Genomic DNA, 6,290 nt, shown 5'->3' on the forward strand with positions numbered 1-6,290 from the left:
ACACCACCTTCTGCCACCTGTGTAGAAAGTTGCTATCCTGGGTACTGGAAATTAATTAAGGAGAGTAAACAGGTTTGCTGCTATGACTGTGTCCAATGTTCAGAGGGAAGCATTTCCACCATGGTTGGTAAGAAAAAGAGATCTACGGTAATATCTCTTTAAAAATACATTATTCTCTAATCAAGTTTGGGTTTTTTAATATAATTTTAAACACAAGAAAAGATTGATTGGGATCTCTCACCTTTTTTTTCTTTCTTCTTTTTTTAAATAGAAGCTTTTCTTTATTTAGGTGTGTAATCTCTTCTTCAAGAAACATGGCATATTAAATAAACTTTTAAAAAGATTTTCCTAAGGCACAATTTTTGAAAGAGATTTATTTTCTTTATATGAAGCCAATTCTACTTATCAGATTCAAGTGGTAATATGGAAACTTGCTCAGAATACAACCATACTTTTATTTGTGAAGATTCCAAAAACTGTTTCAGCAAAGAATAATTGTTAAAACCTAATATCAATTCAATGTGTAGAATTTTTAAAAATCTTATTTATGGTTTTTAGATTCCAAGCAATGTGAGAGGTGCCCAGAAGAACAATATCCAAATGAGAAGCACCATCAATGTATTCCCAAAATTATCGCCTACTTATCCTACAAAGAATTCCTGGGAGAAATCCTGACTAGCTTTGCTGTTTCTTTTGCTGTAATCACAATTGTAGTGATGGGGACATTTCTCCGCCACCAAAACACTCCCATTGTCAAAGCCAACAATTGGGATATCACCTGCACTTTGCTTTTTTCACTCCTGCTGTGTTTTCTCTGCTCTTTCTTCTTCCTCGGATGCCCAGGGATAGTCACATGTCTCCTCCAGCAAGCAGTTTTTGGAGTTGTCTTCTCCATCGCGGTATCTTGTGTGTTAGCCAAAACCATCACTGTGGTTCTGGCCTTCATAGCCACAAAGCCAGGGAATCGCATGAGGTGGTGGGTAGGGAAAAGGCTGTCTGTCTCAGTCATTGTTTTTTGCTCACTTATTCAAACAAGCATCTGTGCTGTGTGGTTGACCCTTTCTCCTCCTTTCCCAGAGTTGGACATGCATTCCCAATTGGATGAGATCTTAGTGCAATGCAACGAAGGCTCCGAGATCATGTTTTATGTTGTGCTGGGCTACATGTGGCTTTTGGCCCTCATCAGCTTCATAGTGGCCTTCTTTGCCCGGAAGTTGCCCGACAGTTTCAATGAAGCCAAACTCATCACCTTCAGCATGCTGGTCTTTTGCAGTGTTTGGGTCTCCTTTGTGCCCACCTACTTAAGCACTAAGGGGAAATCCATGGTGGCTGTGGAGGTCTTCTCTATCTTGGCCTCAAGTGGTGGCGTATTAGGTTGCATTTTTATGCCCAAGTGCTATATTATCATGCTGAGACCAGAGCTGAATACCAGAGAGCAGCTAGTTAGGAAAAAGACTAGTGTGGTTTCAAGTGCAGCGTAAATGCTGCCCTAATTCCTAATTTGGCTGAAGACAACATAATAAATGATTGGTCAAAGAATTTTATTTATGAATAGATGTCTTCTTCCATTTTTGAAAGCAATAACATTTAGACTTGTATACAGCTCCATAGCAATTTCAGCACTCTCGGCACGGTTTACCATGTAAGCATTACTTGCATATTGCCCCCAACAATCTGGGTCCTCATTTACCAACCTCAGAAGATTGGAAAGGTGAGTGAACCTTGAGCCCCATCAAGATCAAACTCCAGGCTGTAGGCAGACTTTGTATGCAGTACTGGCTTCTAACCCTATGCCACCAGGGCTCTTAATGTAAGAAACTTCACAAACACACAATAACAAGGAAAAAATGTGCACTATTTTTTCTGGATGAAGACGTCTTTTTCTTTGATCCATAAATGGAAAACTACATTCAGAAATATAGTGGCTAGGATATCCACAATTAATCTTATTTATTAAATAAGATTTTGTCTTCTTTATATTGAATTACAATAAAATGCTAATATGATTTATAGTCATGTATTTATGTATCTTTCCAACACATTTTCATTTTAATATCATAATTTAAATTTCAGGGTATGGGGATCAGATTCAAAATTTTTGAAAATGCCAACACCTCAGAATGTTATGCTCTGATATAAAACATGATGAGTCAGACCATCCAAATTACTTCTCTACTGGCGGAAACATTTTCTGCCTGGGTATTTCAACAAAATAGTGATTGTTATTAGCAATTTTACTTCAGCTTACAATATTTACACAATTTTATTATATTGTCAACACACTATCTTTGCTATCTTGTCCCTTATTTTATTTATTTTTTATTGAATTTATAAAGCTACCCACCACACATGGAAGGGAAATCTCAGTGATGCACAACAAAGAGGTAAAACCACAGATAAAAACCACAGGTATAAATATATCTACAAATCATATGAACAGTAAATATAAAAACAGAAATGCAAATCCTAGGTGAAGGGAGAGTAAAACTAGCCATATCAGCAATAGAGCCATCTACACATGTCTCCCATTCCCTGAGAGCCCCAGGTCTGATGACATAATCAACTCTTGAGGGCCTTCAGGAATTAAACAGGATAGAGCTCATCTAATTTTAGGGGTGAAGAATGTTCCATAAGCCGGATAACATATCAGAGAAGTTGTCAAGACTGCTAACATCGTATGTTCTTGCTTGCCATATATGAAGAAGCAAACCTGTTTTATTTAGCCGAGTAGCATTTCTAGAGTTAAGACAGATAGCACATTTCATAGGAACCACTAAATACATGTCCCTATCTGATGGTCCCCACAGCATGCATCCTCTAGAACAATGGTTCTTAACCTTTTTGAACGAATCGCCCCCTTGAGCCAATGATGAAATTGTCATCACCCCTCTCCCCCAACATAATCTCTCAATCACCACATAGGAAATAATTCTTCAATTTATGCAAACACTTGTTTTGTTTTCTTTAAAATTGTCATCAGGACATATCAATGCAAATAATTTATTTCCAATCTTTTTCTCATATCTCAACTGTATGAAAAATTTTGGTGCCACCCATCACTTTATTGCCAAACTCCGTGATATATGTATTTCATTATTATCTTATTTATTCAAGACACTTAAATGTAATGACCATTGAAAACAAAATTCAATTGCCAGAAAGTGAAATGCCCGAAAAGAAAAACAGTAATATTTAATGATTGAATTACAAGTGAAATTTAAGACGCAAAAAGAAATATAAAAAGGGTAGAGGCTGCTGCACAATGCACATGAAGATGAGCAATGCGTATTCACATAAGTACGGCATTCTGTAGTGAAGCTAGCTGGAGGAACATTTGAAAACACAATTCAATCCACTAATAGCAAGCGATCTGATGTTTTTGTACAACAGATATACAGCGATTCACTGTACGAAAAAGTCTCAAAAGTGTCTTGCTCCATTGTCCCCATATCGCCCCCTTTTCGTTCCTTTGCCATGTCGCCTCTTTTTGTTCCATCGCCCCCCTGAAAAATGAAATCGCCCCCTGAGGGGCGATATCGCCCAGGTTAAGAACCACTTTTCTAGCTCATCTGATGAGGTGACCTGATGTAATCAGGGAGAGGCGGTCCATAAAATAGCCTGGCCCCATGTCATGAAGGAGTCATGTTTATTGCTTATTCTTTTTTTATTGTATTCCTCCTAGTGTTACATTGTTTGAGTTGGTGGCCTTATAAATCTAATAAACAAATACATCAACAAAGAAAAGATGCTGATAGGATCCTCACAGAGGATGTGGCTTTCTTTCAATAGAAAAATAGATATTGAGAATCAAAAGTACAATATGCTTGATGAGGAAAAAAAGTGATAATTAAAACAAAAATAGACCATCTGCACATCTCATCTTGAGGCAGGTAAATGAGGGATAAGACCAACTATGATTTCTCTATAATAGCCCTACATAGCACAGAAACTTACAAAGGTAGATTTCAGATGCCCAAATAAATGAGATTCTGAATGTACGCAATTGATTATGTGCCAGTCTCAGTGAAAAGAAAAGGAAACATAACTCTATTTGTTGGAATATTCATGAACAGGAAGAGTCATGTGGTAACTGAGTCAGCCAACGTGAGGAAAGTGCTACTGAGTCTTTGCAAAAAGGTATTGAGTTAGGAGCTGGATTTCCAGTCTCTGGTTTTGACTCTGTAAGAAGTCTTCAATTAAGCTATGTTACTGTAAAGAAAAATGGTATTGTAAATATTTTTATATAAATATAAAGTTATTTGAATCAGCTAAATGCAGTCAACTGTGAGAGCTTCTGATTTATTTTTTTACCAATAGAGAAATTAAAATTCTCTAACAGGTTATGGGCCCAGAGCTTACTAAGGACTGCATTGTAATTTAAATCTGGAAGAAATTGCCTGTGTTTAGAAAGTATAAGAACAAGGCAGAATTAGCAGAATGGCTGCAATGGAATTTAAAGAAAGCTGTGTGCCTCGTTTGGGCCAGAAGAATTACATTGTTTGGGCTGCAAAAATAGAATGTTTGCTGAAAGCAAAAGAGCTGTGGTATATTATTGAAAATCCACCACAAGTGTTTGCAGCAGTTGATCAGAAAAATCATGATACAGCAATGGCTTATCTTATCTTCAATTTAGCTGATGATCAATTTCTAAATGTTGCAAATTTAAATACTGCAAAGGAGATTTGGTTGAAGTTGAGAGCTGTGCACGCAAATGTTTCTGCATGCAATATAGTGCAATTATCAAGAAAACTTTACAGAGCCTGTTTGCAACCAGGTGAATCTGTGGAACAGCATTTAATTAAAATGCAAAGTTTATTTTTGGATTTAGAACAACGTGGGATTTAATTCCCTGAGTCCCAGAAGGTTTTATTGGTGTTGAATAGTTTAGATAAATCCTGGGACACAGTTTCTGCAATATTTGAGTGCAAAGAAGAGCAAGACTTAAAGTTTGAGGCTTTAAAGGCATGTTTGCTTAATGAAGAAGAAAAACGCCATTTTAGAAGCAGCCACGAGGAGGAGAAATTCCTGAGGAGGGGGTCCAGACTGCAAGTCTCCAGAGGAGAAGAAACAAGCAGATCAGACCCGGACCAAATTGCAAAAAAGGAGAAATTTTGCAAGCAGAGAGCTTGCTACATTTGTGGAGAAAAGACACATTTGCAAAGGAACTGTTTGCAAAGGAACTGTTTGCAGCAAAGGACATTTGTGCATGCAAAAAAGACTAATTTGCAAAAGGAACATTTTGGTGTTGCAAAAGTCTGCAATAATAACAACAGAGACAAGTGGCTAATTGATAGTGGGGCAAGTCAAACAATTGTTAATGACTCTAAATTATTTTGCAGGTTTGTTCCAGTAGTACAAGAAGTTGTGGCTTTGGCAAATGGCCAGGAAGCAAAAGTCATTGGAAAAGGCAATGTAAAAATTCCATATTTGGAATCAAAGTTTACCAATGTGCTTTGTGTACCTAAGATGGAACATAATTTGTTAAGTGTGTCTAATTTAGACAAACAAGGTTTTGAGGTCATTTTTGTAAATGGGAAATGTCTCATCAAAAGGAATGGGAATATTTGTGCAGAAGGCATAAAGGAAGATAATCTATATGTATTGCAGGGACAAAAGGTTCAATGTTCCCATATATTTAAGAATGTTGCAGAGCATGATTCATGTGTTCATCTTCTGCATAGAAGACTTGGCCATGCAAGCTTTAAAGTTTTGCAGCAAATGCAAGATTGTAGCACAGAGGTGCTACAACAATTCAAACAGTGGGTAAGTTTTGTAGAGAGAAGGTACAGACAACAAGTGTGTCAGTTGCAAACTGACAGAGGTACTGAATTTATGTCAACTAAATTCCAACAATGGTTGGGGCAGTTGGGGATAAGACACAGATGTACAAATCCTTACACAGCAGCAGAGAATGATGTAGCTGAAAGAAGGAATGGTGTTTTGCAAACAATGAAAGATTCATTATTGGAGGATTCTGATATGAGCAGGTCATATTGGGGAGAAGCCATATTGACTGCTAATTATATAGTTAACAGACTGTGGAGTTCCTCCATTAATAATATTCCATATGCCATTCTATATGGGAGAAAGCCATCACTGGCACATTTGAGAATTTTTGGAAGTACTGCATGGGTACATATTCCGAAAGCAATCAGAAGAAAGGGACAGCAAAAGGCAAGAAAGCTCAGGTTTGTGGGCTATGAGCCAGGGTCAAAAGGATATTGCTTTAGCGATGGAAGTAAAAGAATTATAATTTCAAGATCTGCAAATTTTGCAGAACAAAATTGGGA

The sequence above is a fragment of the Crotalus tigris genome, unplaced genomic scaffold, assembly GCF_016545835.1.
Source record: "Crotalus tigris isolate CLP2741 ecotype Arizona unplaced genomic scaffold, ASM1654583v1 scf7180000024507.143522434:302558, whole genome shotgun sequence".
Taxonomy (NCBI): Eukaryota; Metazoa; Chordata; class Lepidosauria; order Squamata; family Viperidae; genus Crotalus; species Crotalus tigris.